Source organism: Panulirus ornatus, chromosome 57 (assembly GCF_036320965.1).
Source record: "Panulirus ornatus isolate Po-2019 chromosome 57, ASM3632096v1, whole genome shotgun sequence".
NCBI lineage: Eukaryota > Metazoa > Arthropoda > Malacostraca > Decapoda > Palinuridae > Panulirus > Panulirus ornatus.
In genome coordinates, this window is record NC_092280.1 from 28,048,918 (window position 1) to 28,067,466 (window position 18,549).

The following is an 18,549-nucleotide window of genomic DNA, read 5'->3' on the forward strand; positions in this document are numbered from 1 at the left end:
TTTTAGGATGGCTCTGGGATGATACAGGTTTGGGATCAGGTGTAAAAGAAAGGGGTGTTTGGGATATTGCAGTGTTCCTCTCCGAGTCAAGGAAGGTTTGTGGTTCGAATTGTACACAATGTTTATTTCAATCTACTTTTGAGCGATTGTGATAAAAGTCGCCAAAGGTTTTTTGTTGTTGTTGTTGTCATATATAGAAAGGTTGATGTCTGTGGTGAAGTGGTTGTGGCGAAGCTTTGAGGATTTCCGGTCGAGTTAAGAGGGTTGTAGGTATGGTCGAGCCAGGAGAATATCTGACTGAGTTATATGGTTTGTAACTGAGTTAGGAAGAATTTATAGCTTGAAGGAAGGAGTGCCCCTGGTTGAGGTAGAGGGAAGTTTATGTTTCAGTAGGAGAGAATTTATGCTCAACTTTTAGAATGGGGTCGAGTTTGCATCGGTACGAAGTGATGGCGAGTTGTAAGAGAGGGTTATGGATGATCAAGGAAGATGAGTTAATCATTTAGAAAGGTTAAATAACTGAGCATTAACAACAGCTGAGCATGAACATCTTATGGCAAATGGAGGAAGGCTTTTTTTTTCTTTGGTCGATTTAGGAAATCTTGGTCGTTGAGTTAAAGAACTTGCAGTTAAAGGAGTAGATAAATGAGTTACGCTTCTCGCTTAGATTAAGGGAGATTAGTCTTTGCCTTACTGTAGTCTGTGTTAAGCACAGGTGTGGCTGCGTCAAGGACTGTGTGGCTGTGTTAAGATGTGTGGCTGTGTTAGGTATATATGCAGTTGTATCAAGCATATGGATAGCTGTGATATGAGAGTGGATGCATTAAATTCACGTGTTGCTCTGTTAAATACGTAAGTAGTTAAGTAAATATACGGCTGTGACAAGTATGTGTGGCTTTGTGAAATATGTGTGGGGTATATGTGAAGCACATGTGTAGCTGTGTTATTTATGTTACGTGGCCGTGTTGACTATATATTTGGCTTTGTTTTGGGTGTTTTACGGTTGAATCATATATGGCCGCCTTTTACTAGGGAGGACTTAAGGTAAATTGCAAGTTCTGTGATGAGTGAGTGAGCTTGTAGCTTAATCATTAACACAAGACATGGCTGGGGTATGTGAGGTAGATATATCATCTCTAGCGTCGTTATTCAGTGAAATACTATGTAACAAATCGAAATTAATTCCTAAGTTAACACACATCATCCAAAGCGATAAATTCACATATACTGATTGTGGAAGGCCTGCTAGATGTGTTCACAGAATAAGTACATCAAGTGAATGACAGGAGAAATGTACAATACGTTCGTCTTGTACCTCTCATAGTGTACCTCTGGATAATGAAACATTCGACGACTTATTTGCATCACAATTATATGCATCGATGTGGCTAAGGGAAATGGTCATCTTCAGTCGTCATTGCGCAGGGAGGAGCATATAGGGAGATTATAGTCGAGACTACCTAGAACCAGGAGGCGATGAGACTCATGACGCCGCGTCAGGTATCAGGAGCAAGTTCTCCTAAAGGAGGCGGCGGCGGAAGGGAGGCAGGAGGAGGAGGAAGGGGGCGGCGGCAGCAGCAGGAGGAAGAAGAGGAAAGGAGAAAGGGGACAAGAGGAAGATGGGGGGCCAGAGGAGGAGGAGGAAGAAGGGCAAGAGGAGGAAGAAGAACGGCAAGAGGAGGAAGAAGAAGGGCAAGAGGAGGAGGAGAAAGAGGGGCAACAGGAGGAGGACCACCGTTGGCTGCCACGGTTTATGGCAGCGGATGTGTTTGCATAATTTATCCTCAGCGCCCCCCACACATCGGCGTTAGCGGGGGCGGGAGGGAGCGCGGCCAGCACACCCGCGTGTGCAGAGTGGTTTACGATACTGCCGGAGCCGTGACGAGGGAGGACCTAAGTCATGGGCCTACACGCGGGGCCGGGGGAGGGATGGTTGTTGTTGTGTACCTGCAGATCCCAGGGTAATCCCAGGGGTCGTGGTGGTCATTTCCCAGGTTCCAGAATCTGGAAGGACCCTTTCTCGGGTCACGAAAGCTTGTCTGGAATCGAGTATGGAATGATGGATGATGGTTTTCGGCACTAGATGACTATATAGACAAGTAGATAAATAGACAGACAACTGGATGTATGAATAGACATATGCTTCGAGCACGTCTTAAACGACCTCATCCAACCTTCTTATCAAAACACTTCCTCCCTTCCTCATCCCCTCCTCTCCCTAGGGAGGGATAGCTGGGTGGTGAGGGAGGGAAGGTGAGGGGAAAAAGGGGAAAGCGGAGGGAGGGAGATGAGGAGATGTAGAAGAGATGGGATGGGAGGGAGGGGCGTAGAATGAGTATGGGGTCTGTCTGTGGGTCGGGCGTCGTAGGAAACACGGTGACAGCCTTCTTGCTGCATTCCATGTTCTCTGCAACACACTCACCCAATTACCTTCTGTCAATCACAGGCGCATTTTTCCTTGGGAGTGGGGAATTCATTACCTCCCCCTCCTAGTTTTTTTTCCCCCCTCTGCAACATCAGCGGACTGGCTCGTTCTTTTTTTTCCCCCTTTTTTAGACGAAGATTTTTGGTCACTTTTTTTTTTTCCTTCGATTTTTTTTTCCCCCTTGGAGTCGTTCGAACAGACTGGTGTTTGATTACGGATATAATGGTTAAGGTAATAGGACGTCAAAAACCGCATAATCGAATGTCAGTGTTGGGTCTGACTTGCTACTGTTGCTGCTACTGTTAGCTGCTACTGCTCCTCCTGTTACTGTTACTTGAGCTTTTGATGTTCTGCTTTTTTTTCGATCTGTTCGGAGATAAAACCGATTTGCTCCTTCGTTTGAAATACGATCTTGTATAGAACACTTGACGTGCATTCGTCATACAACTGCAATACAAGTTAAAAATCTTACTATCACAATTCTTATACAGTATAGACTCTCTCCCTCGCTATCCCCTCAAAAAAATTAAAGTAACTTCAAAGTCTATCTTTTTCTAATCATCTTCCCTTCTTCTTAAGCCCCCGAACTTCTTATATCAATTGAAACCCCCCCAAAAAAAACAAAAAAAAAAATCGTAAATCCTTCAGTCATTAACAAACTGTACAATATGCAGTAAACAGATCACCCTCAAATTCAACCCTCGCAGATAACATGGGCTAAATAGTTTTAAAATCCATGGGAGGCATTGTCCACCATCATCAATCTATCCCCTAAATCCGTACGCATTATTTTTCTCGCCGTGTATTGCCATTGCTCGGGGAAGAGAGGGGCGGGGGGAAGAGGTGGTGGTGGTAGGAGAGAGGTGGTATCGGATGGTAGGAGTGGGAGGAGGAGGCAGGCAGGCAGGCAGGTAGGTGGGGTGGGGGGGAAAAAAAGGAAGGAGAGGGAGGGACACTTGGTTGTGGGAGGGTGAGAGGTTAGCTTGTATTCTAAGGGGTAGGGAGGAAGATGTCCCTTAGACTCCTAAGGAGATCATCATCTGCGAATTATAAACTACCCTCCCCCCGTTAACACCCCCTTACCACCCCCAACCACCACCACCAAAGGCAAACAGCTTAATCCTTCTAATTGACATATCGATGAGTCCAACCACTTCATAAGAATATTATAAGCTTTAATCTACTCCATTAATTTGATCAGGCTATTGTTATAAGAAATTTTGTTTGGGATGTCACTCCTAATGGATTGAGCGATAATTAGCAAACAGAATAATGATGCTGGAAATTTGGGACCTGCCATTTACTGCTATTGGAAGCCACGGGGGGAAAAAATATATATATTGGTATATTGTCACAAAAATACATTCACAACAATGTTAGGGCTGGGGAAAAAAATGTTGCATTTGCGAGTATTTTCTAAAAAGGATATATACATACATATATATATATATATATATATATATATATATATATATATATATATATATATATATATAGAGAGAGAGAGAGAGAGAGAGAGAGAGAGAGAGAAACCACACCGTCGCGAATATTTATGGAGAACATTATGAATATGAACCACACTCCTCCTTGGAGACTTCGTTTTCATTGTTCCAAAACAGTTTCGGGCTGTCCGGGCCCGTCTTAATTGGTGTAAACAATGGCCACTATTAGTGCCAATTAACAAGGGCCCGTGATGGGCTGAAACTATTCAAACAATAAGTATCAGGTCTCCGAGAAGCGTGGCTTCATCTTTCCATACTTGACCGGACTTTTCCAGGTTAGCAAGGTAGCGCCAAGAAACAGTCGAAGAAAGGCCACATCCTCTCCTACCCATTTTCTAGCAGTCATATGTAATGCACTGAAGCCACAGCTCCCTATGCACATCCAGGGCCCTTGGACCTTTCCATGGTTTACCCCAGACGGTTCACATGCCCTGGTTCAATCCCTTGACAGCACTTCGACCCCAGCATACCACATCGTTCCACTTTATCCCTTGCACGCCCTTTCACCTTCCTGCATGCTCAGGACCCGATCGCTCAAAACCTTTTTCATTCCATCTTTCCATCTCCAATCTAGTCTCCCCATTCTACTTGTTCCCTACGCTTCTGACAGATATCCTCTTTCTCAACCTCTTGTTACTCGTTCTGTCCATAAATCCAAACCACATCAGCACACCCTCTTCCGCTCTCAACCACACGTTTTATCACCACACATTTCTATTACCCTTTCAGGACAAGCCACCTCACCACATATTGTCCTCAAACATTTCATTTCCAACACATCCATCCTGCCTCCACAGCCTTATCTACATCCCATGCCTTGCATTCATTTAATATTGTTGGAACTTTTGTACCTGCAAACATACCTAATTTGGTCTCCCAATTAACACTTCCACACATTCTTCAGCGCTCCCACAACCTCCTCCTCACCCACCCTATGTCTTCTGCTTCCATACGCTGCCATGTCCATTCCTAGGTATCTAAAGCACTTCACTTCCTCAAAGTTTTCTCCATTCAAAGTCAGACCCTAAAAATCATAGTCAGTTGAAGCAGAGTTCAATCATGTCAGAGAACTTTTCGTTTTAAACGGTTCCCTCTTGTCCCTGCTACTGAGCGTAGCGCAGCCTCAGAGCTGCAAGAGCCCTTGGAAAAGAAGTCCAGCAACAACACCAGGATCCTTTCAGAAAAGGATCCTTGGGTATACATAGTAATACATAGAAGGATAACATTCAAACTTGTCCCATCACTCCTGAAATTTGATGAAATGTTATCAATACTATAGTCTTATAAATGTCACTCCTGCATTATTGTCTTTCCAGTTCTCGCCACGATCACCCTTAGAATTCTCTTCGATGGTCTTTTGAATGACTGTTTCGAATCTTTTCTCTGGAACTCTCCTGGAAACTTGTCTCTGGATCTAGAGTTGTCTAAAAAGCTCGTCTCTGTAGTGGTTTTTGAATGTGTGGAAATGTCCTGGATTTTTCTTTCTCGGTACCGTGTTTGATGTCCCTCTCTAGCATGAACTCGGAAGTTTGTTCCTGGAAGTGTCATGGATATTCTCTTTTTTGAAATATTCCAGGTAGTCACTTTTGTAAAGTCTGGAATTTTCTCTTCTGGACATGTTCATGATATCTCTTGGGAGACTCTTGGCGTGTTGTCTATGGCGCTGCTTTGGATATACTTCTCTGGAAGTGCCTCCTGTATTCTTATCTCTGGAGATGTCTTCAGTGGACGTGACTGGAATGATGGTGTATCTCCACTTTCGCTAATCTCTTGAAATTAATTTCCTTGACTGTTCCCGATGTACACATCTGTATGTGTACTGAACCCTGGAACAGTCTGTACCTGTGCTGGATCCTGGAACTATATTGTTCCAGATGTTCACATCTTTACCTGTGCCGAAACCTGGAATTGCACTGTTCCAAATGTTCACATCCGTATGTGTGCTGAAACCTGGAACTTACTGTAAGGTACCACCAAGATAATAATCTTCCGTGTAGAATTGCCAAGAAAATACCGTAGAAAAATACCAAGATAACTCACTACTAACACCCCTTACTTTCGCTCCGGTTAACACAAGAGGAAACAGCCCTCGTGATGTTATCTACAAAGGAAGAAGGACGTTGTCAGCTCTATAACCAACAATAAATTTATATGAAGCAAGATAGACGACACTCAAGCTGGAATGCAAAGTTAAGATTCTGCCTAAACCGATTCGTAAAAATGCCTTCCAGGGAAGTTCCAGCTGTACGAGGCGTGTACGGACAGACTGGAACTCCCAGCAATGCATAGAGTTCAGTGGTGACCTCGAAGTTCTTTCCATACGCACCTCGAAGATCGATGCGACAAGAGTTTGATAAGGAACGGTGACAAAAACTATGAATTAACACCGCGACCCAGCACGGACAGCCAGTCAGAGGTAAAAAAGAATCAGAAAACTCAGGTTCGTGGACAATATCGCATTAAATTTGCTTCTATAGAGTCACAGATACGGATTGCAATGCAACACACAGTGACCATGTTTTATGTGTCACTTTTATGAGCGGACCTTCTCATTTTCCATGTTGACGGTCATTACCCTTCCACCTTCTCACGGCAAGTCCAAATGAACGCGGACAATCTGTTGCCACTTGTACATAACGATTTCGTTGGAGGGGTGGGTGGTGGTGGTGGGGTATTAGCACCAACTATATTTTGCACATTTATATGCACAGTTATGAGGACTGATGTCGGGGTTTGCTACAGTGTAACCTGGCTCACACACATACACCCGCCGGCAGGTTATGGCGAGGTAGAACAGGTTTTCGAAGTTAAAGTATGGATTTACAGGATGTTTTGTCTTCTCTGACGCGCATGAATTTATAAACAAATATATGTTGCGGACTCCCAGCGGGACGCTTGGACCTCACCGAGCTCAAAAGTCCTTGTATTCATGGTGTGATTGTTGCTCTGCTGAACCACCTCCAGCTCTCGTTTAGATGTCCAGCAGCGGTGTGTGCACTCACAGTAGCCATGAGACTTGTTACCTTTCATTCATTTGGCTAATATTGCTACATTGCTGGGCCCTGCGTGGTAACAGGATCTTCTTCCTCCTCGACGCATAATTTGAGACGACGAGACTGCTGGTGTTCAGGTCTCTATGGCATTAAAGAATTTACTCATTTCTTGAGCATTGGACGTTCTTTATTGAGGAATGTACCTAAAGCATCGGTATACGAGACGTTCTTAAACATATTTATTACGCCCACACATATATGTATATCTTAAGCGCCTTGTGTATATTTCGGGTGGTTTCATAAAGGAAAGTTCTAAGGTTTCCATAAGTTGTACGAATGATGAGATACCTTCATTTTGATCCATTTTACGTTGTGCATAACTAACTGGGAGGGGTTAGGTTGTTTCCAGGCATTCCATAGGGTTTCAGCCAACTCGTACTTCTTGTGTCGGTGTTCCAGAGAAGAGATGATGATGAAACCTTCTGGAAGCTCCTAGGGGGAAGTGGGTGGGGCCATCGTGAGCGTTGACCACATAGTTACGACCGTTCGTAGTGGCCATACTTGGGCAATTCTGCTTGGGATGTGATGAACACAATGCTTCCTGCCCGAGATCATCAACGTAAATGGAGGGCTTCCAGTGTCACCGTGAATCGTACCTGCTTTCGGACGACTCAACGAAATTATCCAGGGTTTTGGATGGCTGGTGAGATTATCCGAGGTTGTGGATGGCTGCTGAGATTATCCGGGGTTGTGGATTGTTGGCGAGAGTATCGGGGTTGTGGATGGCTGCTGAGATTATCCGGGGTTGTGGATTGTTGGCGAGAGTATCCGGGGTTTTGGATGGCTGCTGAGATTATCGGGGGTTGTGGATTCTTGGCGAGATTATCCGGGGTTTTGGATGGCTGGTGAGATTATCCGGCGTGGCACTTATCTGATCTGTGCATATGATGGATCGAACATGAAGAGACTCACTGGATGTAAATATTGTCAACCAAACTATATGTAAACTACTTTTCTTATCAAACAATTGAAAGACACAGCTACATCAAGATTACGCAATCTATTTACCGAAACTTTGAATAATATGCACAGTGACTATGTTTAGCATATATATATATATATATATATATATATATATATATATATACACATGACATTCATGGAAGCCGACAAAATATTTGACGAACGTACGTGTTTGAGAATTCGAAGCAGAATCGACCTCTCCTACCTCAAATTCCCCCCACCATAGAACCCCAAACCTTAAAAACACCTCACAAAAGCCCCATCAAGAGGGAAAGTCCCATTTCCACCCATACAGTGATACCCATTACTACGAAACCTTCCTTAATAGTAGAGTCTTTGTAACCACCTGCACTAGGAAACAAAGCGCCATGTACTCCTCCATACTAGGATATTTCCCCATGATAAACACACCCCCTAAAAAAATAAAATCCCTTTTGGCCCATGTCAAAAAGGGCCCCCCACAGGACAAAAAAAAATACCACTTTAAACTCACAGGAACACTAGGAGACTCGCCTGCCCCACTTAAAAAAAGAAGAAAAGAGACAGTCTGCTCCACTACTTCAAGATAATTACTCGCAAGTTCCTCACCCTGAATTCACAATCCACCTCAAGACTGTAGCTGATCAACCCCCTTTTTATTTCCCCCTGTACGTGTGTCCTAACATTACGAGTCTACACTTACTCTACTACACCTACGAGAGGTTCCAATGCACAAACCTTGTCCTCATTACCTATCCTAAATTCTTTTTTCCCCCCCTCACTCCTGCCCAGCCAGCCAGCCACTGACTATTTCAGTGAGTGTGGCAGATTTGTTGCTCGGCTTTGCAGAGAGAAAAAGACGAAATATTTTCGGTTCTACCCTCTACTCCGTCGACATGTCCCCATTAATGGGTAGCAGGAGACGGGGATAGCGGGAGACAGCGACAAAGTATAAAAAAAAAAAAAAAAAAAAAAAAAAAAAAATATATATATATATATATATATATATATATATATATATATATATATACCACGATGGGTGCATATGGGACGAGATATGAGGTACCACGACTTTATGGGGCTGTACCACGAGTTGTGGGGGTTGTACCACGAGTTGTGGGGCTGTACCACGAGTTGTGGGGCTGTACCACGAGTTATGGGGTTGTACCACGAGTTGTGAGGAGACAGAACTGTAGTGCGATAGACGAAGCGATGTATTCTCTCGTTCATAAACCCTACAACATATGCGTCTTAAGTCTACTTAGCAGCTTCTAACATCAGTAATCGAATCGGATAGATTAGTGTGCTCATGTATTGGACGAGGACTACAGCTGTCCAAGCCTCCGATTGATGTGATCATCCTTATATTTTGGTCTGGTTAGATTAAAACTTACTTCAAGCAGACCGAAGACTAATCGGATTAATCTCCTATCCGGATAGATGAAACTTGAACCGATTCAACTTCAAAAATTAATCGGATAAAACTACTTTGGCACCAGCGTGAGTTGATTAATCCAATTGTCTCTGGTTGGGCTAAGAAACTTACACCAATGTATATATAAAGATTGATCTGGCCAGACAGTTCTCGCATCAACGGAAACCCTGAGCCTAATTTCATCCTATATATATATATATATATATATATATATATATATATATATATATATATATATATATATAGTCTGGCTAGATGGATTATACGCGAGAACACATTCAAGCTAACACCACGATCTAACCCTAGATTAATCTGCCTTAGTTCCGTTTTCGTGTCGGATCGGATGTAATCAATGTAAAAAAAAAAAACATAGGATTAATCTGACAACCATTTATAGATGGGCAAGGAATTGATGCATGTTGTATTCATATTCGCAATACTGTTTATACAAACAAGTACACCGAATGAAGGAATGGCCTCCTTGGTAACTTATGTCACTGACATATTTCTTTCAATAGTATGTATCGAAGGATTTCCTATGAAATGCTCCGGAATATAAATTCAATATATATATATATATATATATATATATATATATATATATATATATATATATATATATAGGACTCCTTGAATAAACACCATTCAGAAAAAAATATGCAAATTATTGTCATTACGGAGATATGACGAATAAGGATAATTTCCAGTTATTTTCCAATTATTTCAAGATAATCATACAAATTGCAAAAGTAATTTCGACTGGGAGCCAAAGAGTCGGATTAAATGTCCAATATATCTTGACGAAATTGGTTCTAGTCATTTGGTCACACCATCAACACACAATACTACAGAATATTCAAATATTCTTTGATCTTTGTGTGTCTCATCGTAAACAGACTGGTGGTTGAATATCGATTTCAATGAATATTTGAAAAAATACCTAATAGGTTCGTGTTTTTTTTATATTGGGTTATTTTCCATATGATTTTTAAAAATTACAAATATCTATTTGTAGGAAACTTAGAAAATTTATTTTTTTTTTTCGCAGGTTGCCCTCCACGTCCCCAATTTATTCCTTTTAACTAGTTTAACTAAATAAATTCATCTTGCAAATTTTTAACTATATTCACATTTTCTGGGGCAGTCCTATTCCTATGGATTCTACTATTATTCAGCATATGCATAAATGACACATCTATTTAGAAAAAAGAAGTAATTAAGCCCATTTATCTCCTGTAGCCCACATGAATACTCAAGTCATTTATGATATCTTTTATATCCAGTTCCCTACAAGAATCTTCGACGAAAATAATTCTAGATATTAATCATAATTTAGAAGTTGCTTGATGTATGAAAAAATGGCATTTATGAAAGAAATGAAAGAACTTGGTTATAATGATTTACGATGTAGATAAGAGATTTTAACAAATTACTTGTTATATTCATTATGCACTCATATCCGATGATATATATATATATATATATATATATATATATATATATATATATATATATATATATATATATATATATATATATATATATTTATACTTGATTGCCGTCCGTCTTCCACGTCTGCAAGGTAGCACCAGGAAACAGACTAAGAATGGTCCATCCACTCATACACACTAATATATAAACGCCCATATACATACATACATAAACATATACATATATACAGACACTAATTATTCAGCTCCATCCTGTGACCAAGTACAAAATAAGGACAAAATTCATCCACGAGGTAAAAAGAAAAAAAAAATCAGACCCTAAGCGTTGAAACCCATTAAGAATACCTTTAAAACAATTAGATCCTCTTTCACCCCCCCCCCTCACCTCTCTCTCTCTCCCATCCACAGATCCTTCCTACGCCCGATAGAAAAAGACACACAAAAAAAAGGTAGATTAAAAAAAAGATATAGCTACGAAAGGTCTTCCGAACAAAGGGCTCGTGGCTCCAGGTCGTGAAAGCGATGTGAACGAGCACCACCTAATTGTCCCAGTGAATGACGCGTCAATTAAAAATTCACTGTTTTCCGGCCCCCAAATCTAAATGAACGCATTAACTCACTCACTCTCTCTCTCTCGCTTTCCCTTCCTCTCTCGCGCGCGCTCCGGCTGGTTAGCCAGGCTTGCTGGCTCTCGAGCGAGCGCACATTACGACGAAAAGTCAAAATGCCACGTCTTCTGTGGCTGTTGTGTTTCCCTCCCTGCCGTCATAAGCCATCTCCTCCTCCTCCCTGTTGTGCCCCCCCAACCCCCACATATCCCACCTCCTCAACCCTCTTTAGACGTACGCAAAAGCCCGCCTTTGCGCCGCGTCACCCAAGGGCGTATGGATGAAGACCCCGAACACTACCTCCCGCGACTCCGCCTTTATATACGCCACTGTTACCATGGTTGTTACGCCAGAGTCGCTCCGGTATTCGATAGACCCTTATCGTCTGTCGATATAAGCCGAAACTGACATTTTGATCCATTTGAGGTAAATTTGTTAAATTTGACGTAATGGTGCGTAATGATATGTCATTTGGTTCCTTGGTCAGATGGGTTTTGGGAATATGAAATTCCATGGTTATTAAAGCAATTATCATATCACTAACCTATAGATCTTGAATAACTTCTTTAGTTCTCGATAGATAATTCTACGACCACATATTCTCTCAGCAAGTATATAATTACGATATATGTAGATTTGCTAGTGGATATGTAGCATATGTATTTACACTTAAACCGCGACATAGGAGGAAAGAATTACATATTTATTCTACCCACAGATAACGCGAAATAGGAAAAAAAAAAAAAGGGTTTCGAATGCATTAAAGATAAGAAATTATTCCAAGATACTCAAAGCATCTTCACCTCTTATCACTGTCAAAAGACCTTCAAACCCTTGTTAACGTGCCCTCTATTCTAGAATTCATCGGAACGACTCCTAACTATCCAAACGAGTTTATGAACAAATTCCATTAAACACCGTCTGTAGCTACGACTATATAAACTCTTTTTAGAAACACAAATAACAAATGACTCATTAAAATTTCCCGCTTCCTACGGCTGGCAGAGGAGCGGGCGGGGAGTTGGCGGCAACGATAGCACAATTAGGAGGGAATGACTTCGGGATAAGATTTTTTTTCTTTATTAATATTTCCAATTAGCGAAAGGGCGCGTAGGGCAGATTAGGCAAGATGCTGCTTGTATTAACAAAGTTTAGCGTCCTGACAAAAATTGAAGTTGTCTGTTAAAATGCCTCCCAAGGGAGACAGACGAACAGGGAGAGGTTTAGGTGGGGAGGCAAACGGAAACGTGTGTGTGTGTGTGTGTGTGTGTATATATATATATATATATATATATTTCTTTGACAGTAGTTTTCCATGTTAGCGAGGCAATGCCAGGAAACAGACGAAGTAACACATCCATTCACATCATGTATATATATATATATATATATATATATATATATATATATATATATATATATATATATACACACACACACACACTCAGAGGAAGAGATCTCTGATTTGGCCGGGAACTGGCTGGCTGAATTAGTCTTAGAGTCTAATTGCTATTTTTCTTCGCAAGGCTAGTGTCGAAAAGTTTACTTTTATCCATTTGTCAGCGAGGAGAGTAGTGCGAGTAACGAAGCCTCAATAGTCAATGAAATTAGTAAAGTACTCTCGAATTGGAATTAAAATATGGATATTCCTACGAGTCCACGGGGGAAATGAAACACGGTATGTTCCCAAGTGCACTTTCGTGTAATAATCACATCAAGGGAGATACAAGAAATACAACAGTCACGATATACGACGAAGAGACGCAGCTAGACAATGTATACAACATTCTAAATGATATAACTACAACATCCTTATATTTCAAAATCTATTCTACATTCATACATCTACCATCCTCTACAAAAGATAGTAAAACTTATTTAAAAGGTAGAGCATCGACCTCGCAAGCAATGACAGATGATGTGGCCAGGTGTAGATGGGAAGCGAGGAATTCCTGTACACTCGTCATCTCATACACTGGACAGACAAACAGACACACACACATCCAGACAGAGATCATAGATGAATAATTCACGTCTTCGAGCGAGCGATTGTGGCCACCTAATGACAGAAAGTCCATCAGGGGTAAAAATAGGAGACGTCAATTTGATCTCTTATTTGCCACACTCTGATGCGTTACGTGTGTGTGTGTGTATAGATACACCTGTCAGACTGTTACCTCATCTGTGATAGTAATGGCAGTCAGCATGCCCAGGAGGATTTGGTCGGGTTTGTCCTTTTTTTTATTTATTATTCCTTTGTATGATGAGGGAAAATGGGGTGTGGCATATGACTTAGCTGATCGCGATGCTATATACACCCTAGCCTTAACCACGTAGCCATTTCATCGACCAACCCCTAAGGGTGGATGAACAGCTGGGTTGTCTGTGGACAGATTGCCGCAACCAAGATTCGAACCTATGCCCTCGACCTGGGCGGTCTGTGAATGCGACATGACCAGGAGCGCTAACCGCTACACCATATAAATATATATTATAAAAATCCAGTAGCGGACATGACCTTCGAACCGCGTTGTTATTTTTCAACCACTGGCTTGGGGGGGTTAGAGGAGAGAGATGGGGGTGTGTGGGGTGGGGGATGGTGCTCAGGAAGTCTTGACGGCAGCAAACTGGATAATTTAGATTAATTGCTCTGCAGGATTCCCACAAATGTTACGAACGACGTAATTGGAGGTGTCATTAACTCGTCATCGGAGTCGCCAGTTGTAATAATTCCAACCACTTGCAAAGTTCGAGATAATTTCTTTTCCTCTTTTTTTTTATTTGTTTTGCAAACGAGGAGATTATCAAGGGGATTTGTAAGAGTAATTTGCTCTTGAAGGAAAGAAAACGTCGCGCATGAGAGCATATCTACTGTACGCAAGACAAATCGGAGATCCAGTTCGTCTAAATGTATATAGGTGGTATATACATTATCTCTACAAATTTAGTGCACTGTTCAGTGAATGTGATACATGGACCATACGTTTTGGATATTAAAAGAATTACTAAATGCAAGTTATCACAAAGTAATATGTGGAAGAACATGCAGTATGGTTTTAGTTATCGACAGAAGATCGTGTATGGTTAAACAATCCTAGTGTTACTCTGTAAACTTCGAAAAAAAATTAGAACGAAGGATTTTTTTAATCAGAATATGTAACAATGATGCTATAAATTACATACGCTCTCCCAGTAAAGATATCTTGCCACCGGGGGTGAAGTTTCTGAAAATCTACAACAGGCTGACCGAGATTAAAATCTACTTCCTTGCCACCCTGACTTGCATCAGGGTGGCAGAGATGTCAAAGCGTGAAAGGGGCGAAAAACAGGTGTGTGGCGATTCTCTTCCCTCCCCACGCCCCACAGCGAGCTGTCACCCCCCCGATTATTTAGTCTCTCTTTTCTTCTATCATGATTCTGCAAGTTAACACCGTCATGAGGGCAGCGTGGGGCCTGACTTAGTGATAAGTGAGGAACAACCGCGTTACTAAGTTGGCATGAAGTCCTCCAATTACTCATTCACGTCTTATTCATCTTATTCAGCACAGCTCATACATTCTGGCGTGTGGCTTGCATGTCTTATTTACCTGCACGAGGTTCTTCGGGCCTCCAACAGTCGTCCTTGAAAGGTGAGGACGACTTAGAAAACGATGTCTCATTTTGCCTTCTACGGCCAGTCGCTTCTTAGGTCTGGCGTGCCTTACAGGAGGGAGAGGCCCTTAGCTCTCGTCTGTTGGTCTAAGCCTCTTGAAGTTCTTTAATGACTTCTACAGGAATTGGTTCCATAGTTTGTGCCGGACCTTCAGGAGAAAAGGCCCTTGGCTCCTCTGTACCTTAAGGAGGATCATCAGGTCTCCGAAAACTCTCCTGAAGGAGGAGGAGAACTTGCAATACGAGGCTGTTAAACTGTCGTACACAGGAAGGATATACAAAGCTCCCGCCCAGCTTTCTATGAGGGAGAGTCGGGCATGTACAACGGAAGCGCTTCTCTCTCTCTCGCACAGATCTATTGTCATTCACGATCTATGGAGATTCCTGTAAGAGCATATTCTGCCAGTGCATCACAACCTTTCGATCCCAAGGTGATATTTGCGTAAATAGAAATGATCTTAACGATAAAAACTACGTTATTAATAATAACAATAATAGCATTATCATCGTAGCAATACTTTATTACCCATGAACTCAATACCAACAAGTCTCATGTGTACACAGACGTGCAGTACAATGGCCTGGCCCTTCGAGTCACGAGGTCTCTTTCGAGGACCAGTGTATTGCTTATCACTGCATCTCATTATGCACTCAGATGTAAGAGTAAACAATTGAGCCGCCTAGCTTGCAACAAGTGTTCCTTTGTTCCACACTGTGCTATGCTATGTTACGGCTCTGCATTGTGGGAAATATTCGTTTGGAAATAAGAGTTGATATCTTCTTCCTCCGAAAGCTTTTTAGAATTAGATTCAAATGGACGATGATGTGGCGACTTGTTACTCTAAAGTGATTCACTCTCTCCTCATGCACTGTAAAATGCTTCGTCATATTCAGCTTAAGACAGTGATATGTTAAATAGGTCTTCAGGATGCGAGGGTAAAAGACGTAAATCGTGCTCCTGACCATTCCTGTGATGTTTGTGAACTGTGTTCGTCAATTTATCATTTCAATTACATCATTTTTCTTTTTTTGAAAATAGAAGAAAGGGTTGGGATGGACTCCTTCAAAAAAGGCTTGTTTGAAACATTGCCTATGATAGAGATAGATGGAGTGACCACTGAACTAAGCTATACTCGACGTGGGCAATGAAGAGGGACTTCCAATCTGCCAACACATTCCTCATTATCCTCAAATTTCCAAGTCAAATCGTCATAATGCATTTATCATTAAATATAAAGTTTGCCAATAAACTACCATCAGGTCATATGTCACTAGTATCGAACATGGTCCTCTTTTTTTTTCCTCTACCAATGAACAGCAAAAAATGAGTTTCTGTTCTGGTTAATTGTTGTTTAAATAATGTGTCGGTGTCAGGCACAGAGCATATAAATCAGGGATTGGATAGCTTTGCTCTGTGATGTACCCCAACACCTTGCTGGAGCCACGCCACCGCCCCTCCTGACGGTGGTGGTCAGAGCCTTTGGTCTCCTCTAGATTCCAGGCGAGGTATTGGCTCTCTCTATGGTATCTAGAGTCATCTTGTCTACAGCCACCTCTTCTGTACCAGAGGCTTGACCTCTCCTAACGGCGAGTAGAAGTCAGAGTCTCCTGTGGTCTTTCCTGATGGGGTTGGATAGGGTCTCTAAGAGTGGCCTTCTCTAGACTAAGAGGTGCAGTAGCGTGGTCTCTCCTGACGATGCTGAAAGGCTGTAGTAGTATCAGTAGTAACCTCCTACTCCTCCTCCTCCTCCTGAGGGTGTGGGCATCACTGGCTATGGTGGCTTAAGGCAGTGTCTCTTCTGGTCTCCTTCAGTGATTACTATTAAGGATTATTCATATAAGCTTCCTTATTGTCCTTTCGCCCAGGGTGATGATTATGGTCTTTTGTTCCCTCGCGCGTACTTCCCACGCCATATAGCTTTCAACACATGACATACCTCCCGGATAGATAGATATATTCTTAGCTTTATCATAGCTTTACCAAAGCCATGGAAGTCTTTTGATACATGGCTATTATCAATAGTGTAATTCAGACCTCCATTAACTCCATATTTACTTTGTTTCATTTGCATGATATACCTCTACAGTAAGCAGACTCTCCCTTCCCCAACACAAGAAAAATACTTCACAACTTTTACCCTTACAGATATACAGCAGACGACTATACCTGTATTCTGTAATTCACATCAGTTATCTTTTGAATATTCGCATCTTGATAGGACGAAACGATAGAGATAAGACGCGTAGCTTAAGGCGAGTACCGTACTTCCATTCAGCTTTTTGAGATGTTATCTTCTGCTGATGATAACATCTCTCCACAGGCAGGTGTATTTGAGTTACGTCATGCTGGTTATTCTGCATAGAAAGCAGTGTGTCAGGCAAGACAGGAGACACGAGTGTTTCCTCACAAAGAACTGGATTTATGCTGTTTTTTCCTCCCTCATTTTAATTCGAGAATGTAAATGATTTTGTATTCGACTTCGTACCCCATCAAGAATTATCTAACTATGTCGAAACAAATATGCATATTTGTATACATTTTTTTCAAAGGCGTATGTCTAGTACGTGTTATAATGCAGGTGCTAGATATATTGATGGATAGAAACATAGATAATACTAGGCATATGGATTAATGTGTTCATCCAGGAACAATAAACTGACTGGGGTGCTTTCGAAGTCCTCCTCCACCCTCCCAGTAATACCAAACCTGACCATCAAAACATTCTTGTGCGAGTCGCCAGCCTCGTCCCAAGCGAGGGTAACAGACCTCAAGCCCAGCTCTAAGACACTGAACGGGGTAATATCACCCATGTCTCCTCATTTCTTAAGACCCAAGATGCATATATACATATATATATATAGCTTTTAACCCCCACCTCCCCCTCCCTCTTGCACATCCAGTGTATCTGATAAAGACATCAGAACAGAGAAGCTCACCGAATTATGCAGCCTGCTTGACTTACGGAAAATATCCTTCGTCTCATTATTGTCCTCGAGGAGATCCTGACCAGCATGGTTGATGGAAATGGTTCTTCTTCCTCCTCCTCCTCCTCTTCCGAGACTCCGTCCGTTGCCCAGGTTTATATGTATGTATATATATACATATGTGTGCCAGGCAAGGGCGACTGGCGTCTTGTGTCTGGGTGATGGGTTCCAGTCCCTCCTCGTCTCCCTCTGGTATTGCCTGGAAGTTTGGGGGGAAGATGGTTAAAAGGCTGTGTTCTTTTAGTTTTGGTGGGGCGGTTGTGGGAGAGTATTGGAGAATAAGGATGAAGGTGTTGGAGGTGGATGGTGTGAGATAATGGTGAAGGAAGGTGTGGGATAATGGTGGAGGGTCTGGGATGATGGTGGAGGATGTGGAGCATTTTAGGCGAAATGTTGGTGAAAAAAAAAATGGTGGATGCGACTGATATTGGTGGAGTTTGAAGGATCAGGTTGTGGAGTAAGAGTGGAATATTTTTCATATTACATGTGGATTATTG

General features: G+C 41.9%; 1 long non-coding RNA gene across 1 annotated transcript in view; it reads right to left on the minus strand.

Annotated features, from left to right (window-relative positions):
- Positions 1 to 18,549, minus strand: part of LOC139766348 (uncharacterized) — a 109,877-nt gene that overhangs the window by 13,353 nt on the left and 77,975 nt on the right. Inside the window, exon 2 of the long non-coding RNA XR_011716859.1 lies at positions 18,031 to 18,251. This is a non-coding gene — a long non-coding RNA (uncharacterized lncRNA). The remainder of the gene's footprint in view (positions 1 to 18,030; positions 18,252 to 18,549) is intronic.